General features: G+C 38.1%; 1 long non-coding RNA gene across 2 annotated transcripts in view; it reads left to right on the top strand.

Moving 5' to 3' along the window:
* LOC139161462 (uncharacterized) overlaps positions 1-14,082 on the top strand; it is a 30,938-nt gene extending 16,856 nt beyond the window's left edge. For both annotated transcript variants that reach the window (XR_011558106.1, XR_011558107.1), the window contains exons 2-3: positions 12,980-13,134; positions 13,547-14,082. This is a non-coding gene — a long non-coding RNA (uncharacterized lncRNA). The remainder of the gene's footprint in view (positions 1-12,979; positions 13,135-13,546) is intronic.
* The last annotated feature ends 2,770 nt before the right edge of the window (positions 14,083-16,852 follow it).

Genomic DNA, 16,852 nt, shown 5'->3' with positions numbered 1-16,852 from the left:
AGGGAGGACGTTGCAGCAGATGATTTTATGGGCTATGCTTAGGTTGTGTTTAAGACGATGTAGTTCTAAGCTTTCTAAACCTAGGATTGTTGCGTAGGATATTCTGTTGTGAGTGGAGGAATGGAGGGCTCTTCTAGTAAAGTATCTCTGGACATTTTTTAGAGCAGTGTTTCCCAACCTTGGCAACTTGGAGTTATCTGGACTTCGACTCCCAGAATTCCCCAGCTAGCATTCGCTGGCTGGGGAATTCTGGGAGTTGAAGTCCAAATATCTTCAAGTTGCCAAGGTTGGGAAACACTGTTCTACAGTGTTTATGTCCAAAATGCATAAATATGTAACCTAATCACTCTGTATCCCCCCAGTCTTTTCCATTTGGCTGGAGACTGTTTCAGTATAATACCTCCTTAATTGTACTGGGCTAAGCTACTGGTAAGACAAGATGTTGTCACACAAATCAAAGTGCGAGCGCTAACTTGTATTTAACAACTACTTCTTGGGTGAGATGTGTGGGTGTAAGAAGACATACCCTAAAGGGAGTGTCCATTTAATGTATTTAGTTGCCAATGTTGACCTTTGTGTTAGCATTTATGTTTCACATGTCCACCCAGATTCCCACTGAGTCAGCTCTTTGCACATCACACCAGTTACTCAAATGTTGAAGGTGGAACACCAGAAGGCTTATTTTTTTTTTAATGTGGCACCTAGAGGCTTCTGGCATAAGATAGCAAGCTTTACCATGGCTTCTTTGGTGTCATCCTTTTCTGCACTTTGGGGATTTTAAACATTTGTTCGTTCTAGTTTATACAATATACAGTGGTACCGCTACCTAAGAATGCTTCTACTTAAGAACCTTTCTAGATAAGAACCGGGTGTTCAAGATTTTTTCACCTCTTCTTAAGAACCATTTTCTACTTAAGATTCTGAACCTGGAAAAATTTCCCAGGAAATTTGAGAGCAGCATGAAGGCCCGGCCAGTTTCCTGCCATTCTCCCTTTAATCCCAGCCATCTCGGGCTTTTCTGGGCTGCCAGAGGAGCCTTTCAGTGTATGGGAGGCACATGCTCCTCCTTGCCGGCTCAAAGTCCCTATTTTTTTAAAGCCTTAAAGTTTTGGACTTTATGGACAGTGACTGTCCTCCTCTTCTTCCTCCTCCTCCTCCCACCCAAATTATGAGCTTTTATTTCTTTCCTAATGGGTTTGCACGCATTATTTGCTTTTACATTGATTCCTATGGGAAAAATTGCTTCTACTTACAAACCTTTCTACTTAAGAACCTGGTCACGGAACAAATCAAGTTCTTAAGCAGAGGTACCACTGTACTTGGAAAGCACTGGGGGGAAATGCAAACAATTGTCATTTCTTATTTTCCTGTTAATGCTTCACTTCTGATTTTAACCTTCATTAGAAATAAAATGCAAATTTGTATTTATGCATTTAATATAGTTGATTTATAGGCCACCCTGAGTCCACTTGGAGATGGACGCCCTATAAATCTACCGTATTTTTCAGAGTATAAGACACACCTTAGGTTTTAGGGAGGAAAATAGGGAAAAGATTCTCCTTACCAGGTATTCATCTGGCTAGTGTCCTTAGTCTGGTCAGCTTCAGCACATTATTTTATCTCCTGGTTAGGGCTTTAAAAAAACTTTATTCGGAGAGAGTGAAAATGAAAGAGCTTGCAAGCCAATAAGAACTAGGAACATCATTAGCACCTGGAAAGAAACATTCAGAGTAAGTAGAGAAATAGAAAAAACCCTGCAAAAAACTTAGGGTTTGGAAAACATTATTCACAGAGAGTAACATGAAAGAGCTTGCAAGCTGGTAAGAACTGAGAACATCACTAGCACCTAGTTCGGGCTGGAAAGAAACATTTGGAGCAAGTTAGAGCAATGAAAAAAACCTGCAAAGACTTAGGGCTTGGAAAACATTATTTGCAGAGAATAACAATGAAAACCTGCAAGGTAAGAGCTGGGAAGATTGTTAGCAACTAGCAACATCTCAGACATCAACACCCTTGAAAATGTCCAAAGATATTTCACCAGAAGAGCCCTTCACTCCTCCACTCGAAACAGAACATCCTACGAAAATAGACTAACAATCCTGGGCCTAGAAAGCCTAGAACTAAGGCGCCTAAAACACGATTTGAGTATTGCCCACAAGATCATATGCTGCAACGTCCTACCGGTCAATGACTACTTCAGCTTCAACCGCAACAACACAAGAGCATGCAACAGATTCAAACTTAATACGAAACACTCCAAACTTGACTGTAAAAAATACGATTTCAACAATCGAGTTATCGAAGCATGGAATTCATTGCCGGACTCAATTATGTCAACCCCTAACCCCCAACATTTCTCCCTTAGACTCTCCACGATTGACCTCTCCAGGTTCCTAAGAGGCCAGTAAGGGGCGTACATAAGTGCACTGGTGTGCCTTTCGTCCCCTGTCCAATTGTCTTTCCTTTCTCTCACTTATCATATATATTTTCTTTCTTTCATATATCCTCTCCTCTAAGTTCACTTTACCCTTATATATATTACTACATGTCTATTTTTCTTCCTATGTATTTGTGTATTGGACAAACAAACAAACAAACAAACAAACAAATAAATAAATAGTTAGGGCTGGGGGGGGAGAACCACATTCAGAGTATAAGACACACCCAAATTATCAGCCTCTTTTAGGGAGGAAAAAGGTACATCTTATACTCTGAAAAATACAGTAATTAAATAAATAAATTAAATAAAATATTCACGCCATCATTTAAAACTAGCTTCAGAATGATTATCATTTTTATCTCTTATGTCCAGACATCCGACAGGTGGTACTTTCTTCCTGGCACTATCAATGCAGGATATGTTCTATTATTAAATGGATCCCTGCCATGAGCTGTTAAAGATACTGGAGAAAAGGAAGATGAGTTAGAATATATAGTGTTATTATAAACCAGCAGCATGATAATCCAACCCACCTATTGCACACTTTAATTAGCCCATGGCTTATATTACAGAGAATTGGAATAAACAACACAGGCTAATATGAAGAGTATCTGCATGAAAAGGACTTGTTGATACATGGGACTTGGGCTGCTTGACTAAAATTACTTCTTGTTTTTAATTGACATCATCATCTTTTTCAAATAGTTTTTCTCTGAGGCATGCTGTAATATCAAAATGACACCAAACAAGGTGGAGGAGTTATGAGTAAGAAGCATTGCATGATAATATCTGAGTCATACTAACTGGATCATTTTGTATGTGAGAGAGAGAGACTAAGGCAATACACCCTGTAGGCACTGACATGATATGTATTTAATGCACACCCCTACCTGGAGGCAACTATGTGCCTATTTAGAAGACTTGGCAGACTTGTTCACAATCTTTGTGCAAACTAACGATGTTGATTTGATTTTTACTCAAATCGTAGTTGCAAGCAGGAGTGTCTGCTCCTGGTTAGGATTTCTGCATTGAGAATAAATTGGAAAGCTTCCCATAGAACAATTTGTGCAGGTTTGAGCTGAGGACCACGAACCTAGAGCTGTCAAGTAGAGAAATCAGGAAGGTGGGAAGGATTATTTAAGTAACCTCTCAGCCTGATTAGCCATTTGGTGACTGGGTTAAACTAAACTACTCTGGAACATGGACAATTTGCTCAGAAAGCAGTAAAAATTTCAATTCAAGGGCTTTTGAAGGCTTTAGAAGAGGACAGTGTTTGACAAGGAAGGGGATACCTGTAGTACACAGATATTTGATCAATTACATGAAAAATTGCAATGGAATATGAATTTAATATAATGAATTATTTCATTAATCTGAATCACATCAATCTAGACCTTTGTTACCAGCCCATCTACTAAAACAGAAGAGAACAATGGAGAAGAGAGTAGACAGAAATAACTGAAAGAGAAAAACTTTTAACTCATGGAATGGATAAATTTGTTTTGCATATTAATAATATATAGAGAATAGAAAAAATAGAAATTGTTTTGTATTCCAGTGAAAGAAACCAGGTCCACTTTAGACTATAGTAAAAGACATAGTGAATGGGAGCATTGCACAAGGACTACGTCGACTTCAGCATTTATTGGTCAGGAATTCTTAATAAACGTGTGCAGGAATAAACTTCCATTGGATAACTTGGGCTACCCAGCATGTGGTTTGTGGTTACCTGTGTCATGCCTAATGGAAGGTTAAACCTGCTTCTTAATTTGCTACCTGTCAAGACTTGGTTTAAGAAAACTGCTATGTAAGACATGCTGGTAACATGTGAAAATCAAGTACTCACTGGCAGTTTTTTTAACCCATCTGTGAAAGGAACTATGTAGGCTTGGCCCATTTTTAAGGTTGCTTCTGTAATTTATCTTGAACTAATATATGGGCATAAACATTGGTATTTCTGGGGCCTCTGCTCCCATTTAGTCTATAGCTCTTGTTTAAGTGACTTGACACATATTCAGTACAGTAGTCAGAGAGTTCAGTTTTTCTGGGGTCTGATACAACTGATTGGTAGAGACTTAATCCGGGGTACTACCAACAAAGTAAGCCATTTTAAAAATGCAAAAGAAAATCAAGACTAGAATAGCTTCCTTTCAGCCTAGTAACCTCCAGATGATTGAACTGTAATCCATTTAATGCCCAAAATCATGGCCAATGAATTTGGGGAAGCTGAACTATTGAATCATGCCTAATAATTATTTCCTTTTTGTCTTGAGAATTCAAAGGCACTAAAATATTATATTTTTTTCTTTTTCAATACACGTGCAACTAGTTTCCTTTAGGGGTTTTTTGGTATCCAAAATGAACAGTTAATTTTTGATTCTGCCAAACGTTTTCTGCCCTAATGTTTAAATTAATATTATTTGGCATGGGACAAATGATAATATCGGGGTATCTTTTTTCAGTATTACACTATTTCTGATGTCTGCCAAAAAAGTCAAAATGTTTTCAATTTGGTAAACATCTGGTTGAAATTTAATAACAAATGCCTACTATTCGTATTTCTCTACGATCCTTTAAGGCTGTAAAATTTAAACTTTCTGCTTTGTTTTCTTGCACACAAAACAATACAGTATGTCATATTTTTCAGAGTATAAGATGCATCTTTTTAGGGTGAAAACATGGGTGCATCTTATACACTGAATGTAGCTCCACCTAGCCACCCCCACCCTTTGCTCTCTGCCTTCCAGCAATTTACCTCTTTGCAGCAAGCAGCCCAGAGCCTAATTAGCACAAGCCACTGATTATATGTCTTCTGACCCTCATCTTATTGAATGAAGCTGCAGGCAAGCTCACCTGCTAAAATGAAAGTGAAACTAAAGCTGCACCAGGCAAATTGCTGGCAGGGAGAGGCACCGCAGAAATATATTTTCTTGTGCTAATCAGACAGTGCTGAAACTGGCTGTTTCTTGTTTGCTGCAAGGAGATGAGTCAATAATTATAAATGCCTATAGAATGTTCAAATTATTAGACTTTTTTTTTTAAAAAAAAGACTGCTTTATTATTGCTGTAGACCAGTGTTTCCCAACTTTGGCAACTTGAAGGTATTTGGACTTCAACTCCCAGAATTCCCCAGCCAGCATTCGCTGGCTGGGGAATTCTGGGAGTTGAAGTCCAAATATCTTCAAGTTGCCAAGGTTGGGAAACACTGCTCTAGACAACTTAATAAAATGAAGAAGCTTTTTAAAATAAATGCTTGATATGAAGAAACTCAGTGCTATTATATCCTATTTTAAATAGCAGAATAATTATACTGTACTTCCAGAAAGCCACATCAATTTTAACAGGATCTGTAAAAGTATAATATGAAATATAGCAGTGGTCCTGTTTAATATTAAGATAAGGCAGCTGAGTTAAACCCTGACTTAGTCATGTTTGGAGTAGACCTATTTAAATAATTGGGAGGAGTTAGTGTGACTACATTTAAGAAAACATTCGGGGGTTAATATACTGCCTTAATGTACATTTCTCCAATTCTTCACTATTTCTATGGATCACACACCCATGCACAGAAATGCACAGCAAACAGTGTATATCATTTGTGCTGTTTGCTGGGAGGCCAATTGCTGGGAGACAGAGGCAGCTTTGGTTTTTTCCTTATTTTCCTCCCCCAAAACTAAGGTGCATCTTATACTTTGAAAAATACGGTAATTCAAACAAAAGGGAGATGCCCAATGACTCCTTTATATAATTCCCAATAAGGCAATGATTGCCAACTGCTTTGAAGCTGTATAACATATAGAACATGGTCTGATTGCTTAATTATTACAAATTATTATAAGTACTATCAATGCGACCAACAGGGTAAATATCAGCTATAGGATTTTGCAATTTGATGTAAGCTAGTAATCAAGCAAGTCTGAACATTAACTATTATGAGTTGTGATACTATTGGATTTTTCTCCTTTAAAAAATTAGCTGAAGTTTCATTCAACTGCATAGCCTGCCTACCACATTTCCTTTAACATTTTGATACAGGTAGTCCTCACTTAGCAACTAGTCATAAATGTTTGATGTTATGATGGCCCTAGAATAGATGCTATAAAGATGGACTATACAGTACCCCAATTGTTGTAAATGTCACATTGCCCCTCATAATCATATGTCCACATTTATTTTATTTATTTATTTATTCGATTTTTATGCCGCCCTTCTCTTAAGACTCAGGGCGGCTTACAACATGTTAGCAATAGCACTTTCTTTTTTAACAGAGCTAGGCTATTGCCCCCACAATCCGGGTCCCCATTTTACCCACCTCGGAAGGATGGAAGGCTGAGTCAACCTTGAGCCGGTGATGAGATTTGAACAGCTGACCTTCAGATCTACAAGTCAGCTTCAGTGGCCTGCAGTACAGCACTCTACCTGCTGCGCCACCCCGGCTCCACATATTGTGGAGTTGAGCTTTATGATCTATCATGGTGTTCTTCAGTCATGTGATTGTAATTCATGATATTTTTGCCCATCTGGTATTTTTGTAGGGTTTTTGTAGGGCAAAAAACTCCCAAATCATGTTGGTGTTTAAGGCATTCATTTAATGACTAAAGCATTTGCTTAATGATTGCTGCGTTTTTTAAAGTCGGCTGTGAAAAAAGCCAGAAAATTACTCCACAGTCATATGGGTGCCTCAACTTACCCCCATAATGACTTAAAATTGTAATTCCAGGCTCAATTACAGTCATAAGTTGAGGACTCTCTGTATGGTTCCAAAATAAAGAACAGCTCCAGTACTGTCACTTTAAAACATTCCCCTTTTTCTCCATGCTGCTGGGAAACAATAAAGGATGGGAATGTGAGCTGCTAACAGAGCAAACTTTCAATTGTGTATAACATAAGTTCTTAAAGATAAACACTGAAGCAGCAGCAATTCAATCACATCTTTTCTAATTAAAACCATATGTGGACAGTACCAAAGGATTGCCCCCAATGCCCCATGAAATAATGGCCAGTCTTATAGTTCTCGTGCAGCTTTCTAGTCATTCTAATCAGTATTGGCTTGTACAAAGCTACGAGTGTCGTCCAGAAAGGAATACACCACATTTTTTTCTCAGCCTACAGTAATGGTATGAATTACTTTAGATATACATTATTTGAATTGTTGTGTGTGTAAATTTTGCATTTCTTAAGACAGATAGCGTAACTGCAGCAGTGTTTTGAAATGGCGTCTGTAAGTGATGTACATTACAAGTGGCGTGTCTTCATTGAATTTCTCACTACGGAGAAAGAAACTGTTGGGAACATTCACAAACGTTTGTGTACAGTTTATGGAGAATCTGCAGTCGATAGAAAGAAGTACGGTTAGTAACTGGGCACAGAGAGTGAGGCCATTAGAGGTGATTCGCACAGTGCAGAAATGACTTCGTGACCAGAATAAAGAGGGGTACCGACAAGACATACACACCCTTGTGTCTCGCTGGAGGAAGGCCATAGAACGGGACAGAGATTACATGGAAAAATAGGGAGCGTAGAAGAAATATAATTTTTTCTTGTGTGTAAGCTTCCTTGTATTCAATAAATAATTGTTGAAGAAAAAAATTACTTTCCGGGCGACCCTCGTAGATGAATATTTATTCATTTGAGGAATGATGTTAAAACAGTGCAAAGGTTACATTATTAAAGTATATTGCAATTTCCAGATTTATACTGTTTGCTTTCTCAAGTTTCTGTGCCATCCTCCCAAAGCACTCTCTTATCCTTGACTGCAAAACCACAATATGACTTTCAGTTCTCCCGGGGACAAGGTTGTAAATGGAGCTTGGCATATTTTGCTCCACATGTTTGGATTGCAGGAGTCGACATTCATCCGTGCAAAAGCATTAAGCTAATTTTCTTGCAAAACCCTATAGCTTCTCCTGATGCATTTTATATGATCATGGATGTCTTTAGTCCTGCCTGGGGTTTCTGTCTCTCTCTCTCTCTCTCTCTCCTTTTTGTCTTGTGAGGAAAAAACCCTCTCATTTCAGAATATTGATTGCAGCAGAGTGAGTTGCTGTGGTTGATAGTTAGCACTAACCCAGATCGAGCTGAGCATTACATCAGACATCAGGCGAGAGAAATTGGCAGCCGGCCAGCCTGTAAAAATGGAATGTACTTGCGTCACTGTTCCCTTGGTAACGTTTCTTGGAGTCTTGTCAGCTGTCCCCTGAGGTTCTTTCCTTAATATGTCAACAGACATTCCTAAATCTTTAATGCTAATAACTCTCCCCCCCCCCCTTCTCTTGGAACACTTTGGCGACAGACTTTACAGCATGTCCCATATCCACAAGTCTAATTTAAAAGCATATCAAGATTTAATGGCCGAGGCCTTGAAAATATACATGTAAGCTACAGGCTTGAAGCGACAATGTCCTTGTAGAAAAGTTGCCTCAGACGGATTCTTAAGGTTAGAGAATAGAAATAATGGGTTTTATTTAAAAAAAATCTTTTTCTTAAGAGCTGCATCTTCTACTTCATGTCAAAAATGCACATTAAACATAGCATCTTGAAAAACAGCACATCCGGTTTCTAAAATTGTGGTTACAGTGACCTCTAGCTTCCACAATAGAGTGAAATGTTGACGGTAAGTTTCATGAAGCTTTGCTAAAATGTATTTTGTATATTATGATCTCTCGCTCTAATGCACACAAAATCAGAGCTGTAGCCATGTGTTATATGATTGGCCTGGTGATTGAATGAACAAAGGCCCAGCATCTCATCTTATCTCCAGTAATAATCTGTACCTGTTCCGAAGGACATTTGAGTGACCTCTTTGATCCTGTCCATCCATTGTATCCACTGTTTTCCCTTTCTCCTTCTTTCCTCAATCTTGCCAATTACAATGTTTTTTTCTAGTCCATCATGAGCTTGCATCATACATTGAAAAGGGAAAAAATTATGTTCTGTGTTTGGTTATTTTGTTCTGAACCTCACAATTGACCACAATATATTGTTTATAAAGAATATCTATGTTTGGGTCCTAGAACAGAGTATTTGTAGGTAAAAGTTCTTGAAACTGCTATTTCAAGAACTTTTACTTGTTGCTGTTTACTTTCAGAATTTGAAATTCTTACAATAATTGGATGCTGGCTTTGTTGAGAAAGGAAAGGAAAGAAAAATTACTTAGTTGTAATTTCTGCAAAGATTCCCTTGAGAAAAATATTTTGCGCAGTGCTTCATGGGTGTTCTTGGATTGGCATGAATACATTTCAGGGATATTTCAAGACAGCTAAGAAATTAGTGAGCAATAAAGAAATATTGTATATTCTAGGCTATTTTGTTTTACAGGGCTTAGTGGATAAACTGGAATATCTCCTTTTGTCTTCTGATCTTTTTTTTCTGTGAAGTAATCACAAAGTAGGACTGGCATGAAACAATTACTGTCCTCTTTCACAGCAAAATAATTTGCAAGGGAATCATAAGGCACCCTGCAGTAACTAATCTTTGCTGAATCAGCAGAAGTAACTTCATGTACCAAATGTGGGCAATATAATAGATGCTTCCAGTTTACATTCTACCCTATTTCTATCCAAACAATGATTGTCAGGTTGTACGTATACCACTATTTACAATGGACTTTACTATATCCTCCACTTAGATGATGACATTTAGAGCCAGAGGTATCGACATACTTACTTGGGAATATGTCTTGGAATACTCACCAAATTCAAGACAATTAATCCTGTGTGGATTAATTTGTAAGTGCTTCAGATTAGACCAGTGATGGCGAACCTTTTTTTGCTCAGCCCACCCTTTGGTAAAAGGGTGCAATAGCGTACATGTCTATGCCCTCATCCATAATGCAATGCCCTCCCTCAGTGAAGGGCTACCAAACTTTTTACTACCACACTGTGGGCGTGGCTTATGCAGGACACCCTCCATTTTCTTTCAACATCTTTCATTGCAAATTGGGTGCTCTAGGGTGGAGCTCTATTTTCGCTACCCCACTGCGTTCTCCCCCCATCCGGGCAGTAACCCACCTCTGCCCTCCCCCCTGTGCATACACACAACTCCCATGCTGCCTCCCACACACATATGCATACAACCCCTCCGTGCTGCCGCCCGTGTATGTACACAGGCCTCACTGAGGCCTCCGGATTTCTCTTAGGCCTGTTGGGCTGTTTTTTGCTGTCTCCAGGCTTCAGGAGGTTTTCCTAAAGTCTGGGGAGAGTGAAAACGGCTGAAAAGAAGGCCGAAAATCAGCTGGCCAGTGCATTGGAGCTGACATAGGACAACGCCTCGCTTGCCCTCAGATGTGACTCCACATGCCATCTGCGGCAGGCGTGCCATAGGTTCACCATCACTGGATTAGACTTTGGGACATGGCTTATTCTCTGGCTTTTATATGTCCTTTAGCAACTAACTGCGTAATCTAAGATTTCCCCCCTTTTTCTAGCTGTTGTTGACTTTTTTTTTACATCTGAGGTTTTATGTTCTTGCTTCTGTACAATAGTCAAGATGTCGCTACAAAATAAAAATTTGTAGACATTTTCCACCAAGAATATTTTTCCCCCAGCAAAGCACGGTGGTGTGTGTGTGTGTGTGTGTGTGTGTGTTTGGTAATTTTGACAAATTACACAGTAGCCTAACAAGAATCCCCTCAATTTAGAGAAATGTTGACCTAGTTTGCTATTTAGCACCTTGTAATGATGCTTGATTTCATGAATCATACCTTGATGAAATAAACATAGTGGTTTGGAATCTATTATTAACCCATCTTTGGGGTTAGATAGTTCATGCTTGTGAATGCCATAATTGGGAAAATACCCCTGGAAAAAAAAACACTTCTGCTTTTCATTCTGAGACAGACCTGCACTTGAAGTGTGACGCCACCAGCATCCTATCTTGGTTTCTTCAAGAACACTTATCAGTTGTTAGGGACTGGTGCAAGGCTAAGTTTGGGATAAAGCTTTTTGTAGTGTATGCTGTGAGTTGGATTAGAATGTGCTGAGTCAGGGCATCTGGTCTTTCATATTAAAGCCATGTGGAAAGCCTTTTGTTCTTACCCCTTAGGCTTTAAAACCTGGCAATTAGTAGCTCTTGTTTCAACTTACTGACGCGCTGCAACCTGTTCTGGTATCAGGAATAGACTCGAGGACAACATATCGAACAGATCAAATGTTAGACTTTGAAACATGCATCTCCATTTGAATACGTCTTCCTTGAAAGAATGTCAAAGTTCACCCCCTTCCATTGGCCATCTTTGTATAGCTAATATAGATTTGGACCATATAAAAACATAGAAACATAGAAGACTGACGGCAGAAAAAGACCTCATGGTCCATCTAGTCTGCCCTTATACTATTTCCTGTATTTTATTTTAGGATGGATATATGTTTATCCCAGGCACGTTTAAATTCAGTTACTGTGGATTTACCAACTACGTCTGCTGGAAGTTTGTTCCAAGGATTTTACTCTTTCAGTAAAATAATATTTTCTTATGTTGCTTTTGATCTTTCCCCCAACTAACTTCAGATTGTGTCCCCTTGTTCTTGTGTTCACTTTCCTATTAAAAACACTTTCTTCCTGGACCTTATTTATGTTTTAAAAACATCAGATGGATATGATCATTTAATAATAATAATAATTTAATAATAGCAATTTATTAGATTTGTATGCTGCCCCTCTGAGAACCCTGTGGGACCTAATCGGCTGCTGGGATTCCTGCGGCAAAAGATGGTCCTGGAGGTATTCTGGTCCGATGCCATGTAGGGCTTTATAGGTCATATCCAACACTTTGAATTGTGAACAGAAACTGATTGGCAGGCAGTGCAAGCTGTGGAATTTGTCATTACATTGCACATATTAGAGCATTTATTAGACCAACTCAGTATAAGTGTCTCAGTCTCTGTGTGAATATATTCTTGCAAGCTTTCAAGATCTCTATTTTTTTTTTCTGCATCAGACAAAATAGTAAATAAAGACCAAAAAAGTATGGTGGCACATACAGAAGCCTTGGAATCTGCATTTTGTGGAGGGGGTTACAGTAGACTTTAAATTAAGTTCTGCTTGGTATTGGCTTCAGGTTGGAAAGGCTATTGGAATGAGGAAACAAGCCACGTCATCTTTTCAGGCTTGAAAGTGATTTCTATAAAATCATAAGGAAAGTTCTTACTTTCCTTATTTAGCAACCAAGTAGTTAATGCATGGAACTCACTACCTGACTCTGTAGTATCATCACCGAACCCCCAAAACTTTACCCTTAGACTTTCCACTCTTGACCTCTCCTGATTCCTAAGAGGTCAGTAAAGGGCGTGCATAAGTGCCCCAGTGTGCCTACCGTCCCCCGTCCTAATGTTTCTCTCTTACTAGTATCATGTATATAAATGTCGTTATATCTTTGTATACTACCAATACTACTTGACAAAGCAAACAAATAAATGAAATAAGCTACATCTTGAATAATTACACAGTTGTGTTTTGAAGTTGTTGTTTAGTTCTCTTGATGGTTTGACATTTGGCCTCCATACCACTGACCAGGGGTGGGTTCCTTACCTTTCTCACTACCAGTATACAAGAAAAAAGATGGCGGCATGGATGAACCATCTCAGACAGCACCGGAGCCATCGTGCCGAGACTGTGTAATCAGGCCACTACTGAAGCGGTGCACCGGACTGCACTTGTAGGAATCCACCTCTGCCCTTGACTCATCATTCTATCTCATGGTGATTGTTTATTTATTTATTTGATTTTTTAATGCCGCCCTTCTCCTTAGACTCAGGGCATCTTACAACATGTTAGCAATAGCACTTTTTAACAGAGCCAGCATATTGCCCCTACAATCCGGGTCCTCATTTTACCCACCTTGGAAGGACAGAAGGCTGAGTCAACCTTGAGCCGGTGATGAGATTTGAATCGCTGACCTGCAGATCTAGCAGTCAGCTTTAGTGGCCTGTAGTACTGGACTCTATGCACAGAATTCATGGTGATGAATTCTGTTAAATCTAAGAGACAAATCAAGGTGGATACCTTATCTTAATCATCCTCAGGGCCATGTGACTACATAGGCATAGCTATAAAGGGATTTATTTTGGTAACAAGCTTTATTAAATTTTAATTTCCTTTATTTTTGGTCAGCTACAGGTGGCGTACATGCCAGAAGATTTACCCGACATTACAAGACACTTGCTGGAAATGTAAACAACAAAAAGGCTCCTTTTTTCATATGTAGTTGTCCTGCCCTAAAATTCAAAATGTATGGAAAACAACTCACAGATGGCTTATAGAAATTATAAAAGAGAAGATAGAATGCATCCCAGAAAGTATGCTCTTAGGAATTTGGAAAAGACATTACTCCAAGCAAACACTTTTCCTTATGACACATATAATCACCGCAGTTAGAATTTCACTGGCACCAATGGAAAAATGAACAGACTCCATAGGAAAATTTAATTATTGATAAAATATATAGATGCGCAGAGATGGATGAAATGACAAACTCAATCAAGGGAATAAAACATAAAGAAACTAAAGAATTATGGCACAAATGGATTCAAAATAAAAAATAAAAAGTAACAATACAGAGTATCGGCATATATAGAAATAAAAATAAACATTTTGCAATAGTAATAGAGATAAACAAAATAAACACTTATGATTGATAATCACTTTGTTGCAGAAAGTAAAAGAATTCATGCTCATTGATATTCCATCTTTTTTTCTATTTTCTAATACTATGCTTTATTCATTATATATATATTTGAATGTACATAATTTAATAGAACATACAGAGAAATGAATGGTATATGTAAAATGTAATAGATACAGATTAAGACCTGTACCAAAAATTATATGAGAAGTATTCTTTTAAAAATCAATATTTTTTTTTCCAAATAATAATTTCCTTTTTTTTTGGTCAGCTACAGGTGGCATACATGCCAGATGATTTTATCTTTTAATTTTCTCATAACAACATCACTATGAGATGGGTCGGGCTGAGAAAGAGAGAGTGGCTCAAAATTACCCAGCTGGGTTTCCTGCCTAAGGGACGACCCGCAGTCTTTCAGTTTCTAGTGGAGCACCAAACTGGTTCCTTTTTCTCTGGAGAAAGTGGCTTGCTACTTCCAACATGCTTTTCAATTTCCCAGCCTCGCCTCCAGCCCAGGGATTCCCTGCTCGTTTCCCCGTCCAAGTATTAACCAGGCCCAACCCTGGTTAGCTTCTGCTCCAAGATGGTCCAAGTAGGTCAGAGGCAAATATTGGTAAAAATGCAAGAACTGCCATTTGAAATAAACGAGTTGGCCTCCCCCCCCCCTCTTTAAGTAGAGGCAGCTAACTTTGGGAAACTTCCAGAATTTGATATAAGAAAGCAGTTATATAAATGTTTTAAATAAATCAATAAATAAATCACTTGCATAGGAATATGAGGCTAAAATGAATGTTTCCCAAGATCATCCTTGGGAAGGGCCACTTCTACCCCTAGAAATGAAAACAAGTAAGGCTTTCATACAGTTGTGGCCACCATCTTGCCTTTTTTTGGACTTCCCTAGCAGATGCTCATGAAGCAGTGGTAACCCTAAACTTATAAGGCAGTAAAAGGATTCATTCTTTGGCAGCAGAACCAACATTATATTCAGCATAAGATAAACAAGGTTCAGCTCAGGAACTATCTTTTCTTAAGGAAGAACTTTGGGTACTTATCTTAAGTATTTTAAAATAATTCTATTCAGTTTATATCAGTAAACATAATTTCTTACTTGGAACATATTCTCATATTAGTGAATTTTCAATTGTTTCTTGAGCCACATTTTCCCAAGGGGTCTTCAGCTGCACTTGGCTTCCAATATTGAGGATGTAACCCAGTAAGGAGACCAGGCTGGGAAAAAGTGTTTTTGAAATTGACCCATATGTCTTTAAAAAACAAAAAAAACAAAACTTGGTATATAATTATAATTCCCCAACAGATAGGAACAAAATAAAGAGCAAAAAAATAAGAATAAAGCAAACTTTCAAGGATTGATTTTCTGGCTATGACTAGAAGTTAATTTTCCCTCTTTAAAGTGTATTTTTAAATATAATAGGACTACATTTTATCTGCCTTGATGGTTTATTTCTGCCACCTGCTGGGTGTGAGCTACAATTTCAATCAAAATCTCAGTTATACAAACTATATTTTCCCATTGTATTACAATAATTATTGGTGGGGTATGGAGCACTATGTCAAGTGTAAGAATTAGAAATCAAAAGAAATTAAAGACAGTAGATAAAAGAAAAGGAAAACTAACTAAAACAACTTTACACCAATACCTATTAATTCACTTATCCACATCTTTCTCCCCTTGAAAACCAGCCTTACTTTCACTATTCTACCTGATTTATAGATTTGTTCTTTCTCTTTTAGAACGTCACACCTGTCTTGTTTTAATACCTTATCAATTCCATCAAGCTATGACTCTCCTTGTCTTCTTCTTCCTCTTGACTCATTCATTTTTTTCTTTGTAGTGAATGTTTGTTTTATGATTTGGTCCTCATTCATTTTCTGTATGATCAAACAACTTCAACATACCTTTCATATTGGTCATTCACTTTTATATTAAATCCATATTCATTCATCACCCACTCATTGTTTACTCCATCGCTTCTTGGTTTATCACCCACACTTCTCCAGTAACCACTTTCCAGTGCATTCCTCTTATTTTTGTTTCATCTGAGATACCCAAAGTAGGCAGTCACTTTTTTTCTTTCAATAAACATTCATTCCTTGCAAGAGGCCACATATTCCCCATTCATACTTCTTAAAATCTCCCCTTTGCTTATTCCATCTTTACTAAGTATTCTGCTAAGACATAAATAAATACATCTGCTCTAATTTTTCACTACGCATGTATAATTTGCAGTCATTTCCTTCATTTTTCACTTTCAAACACAAGAGCCCTGGCTTTTGATGCATTAATTTTCAGAGTTCTTCTTTTTCCTCCTCTTCCTCTTCTTCTCCTTCTCCTTCTCGTTATTATTATTATTATTATTATTATTATTATTATTATTATTATTATTATTACTACTACTATTATTACTATTACTATTATTACTATTTATTAGATTTGTATGCCACCCCTCTCCAGAGACTCGGAGTGGCTCACAACAAAAGCAACAATGTGACAAATCCAATATATTAAAAGACATCTAAAAACCCATTATTAAAACCATGCAACACAATCATACCATACATAAACAATATAAGCCCAGGGGTATCTTAATTTCCCCATGCCTGACGACATAGGTGGGTCTTCAACAGCTTACAAAAGGCAAGGAGGGTGGGGGCAGTTCTGATCTCTGGGGGGAGTTGATTCCAGAGGGCTGGGGCCGCCACAGAGAAGGCTCTTCCCCTACTCCTGCCAGATGACATTGTTTTGTCGACGGGGCCCAGAGAAGGCCAACTCTGTG

Source organism: Erythrolamprus reginae, chromosome 1, assembly GCF_031021105.1.
Source record: "Erythrolamprus reginae isolate rEryReg1 chromosome 1, rEryReg1.hap1, whole genome shotgun sequence".
Classification (NCBI taxonomy): Eukaryota; Metazoa; Chordata; class Lepidosauria; order Squamata; family Dipsadidae; genus Erythrolamprus; species Erythrolamprus reginae.
The sequence above is the reverse complement of the archived record's forward strand: the minus strand, read 5'-3'. Positions and strand labels throughout refer to the sequence as shown.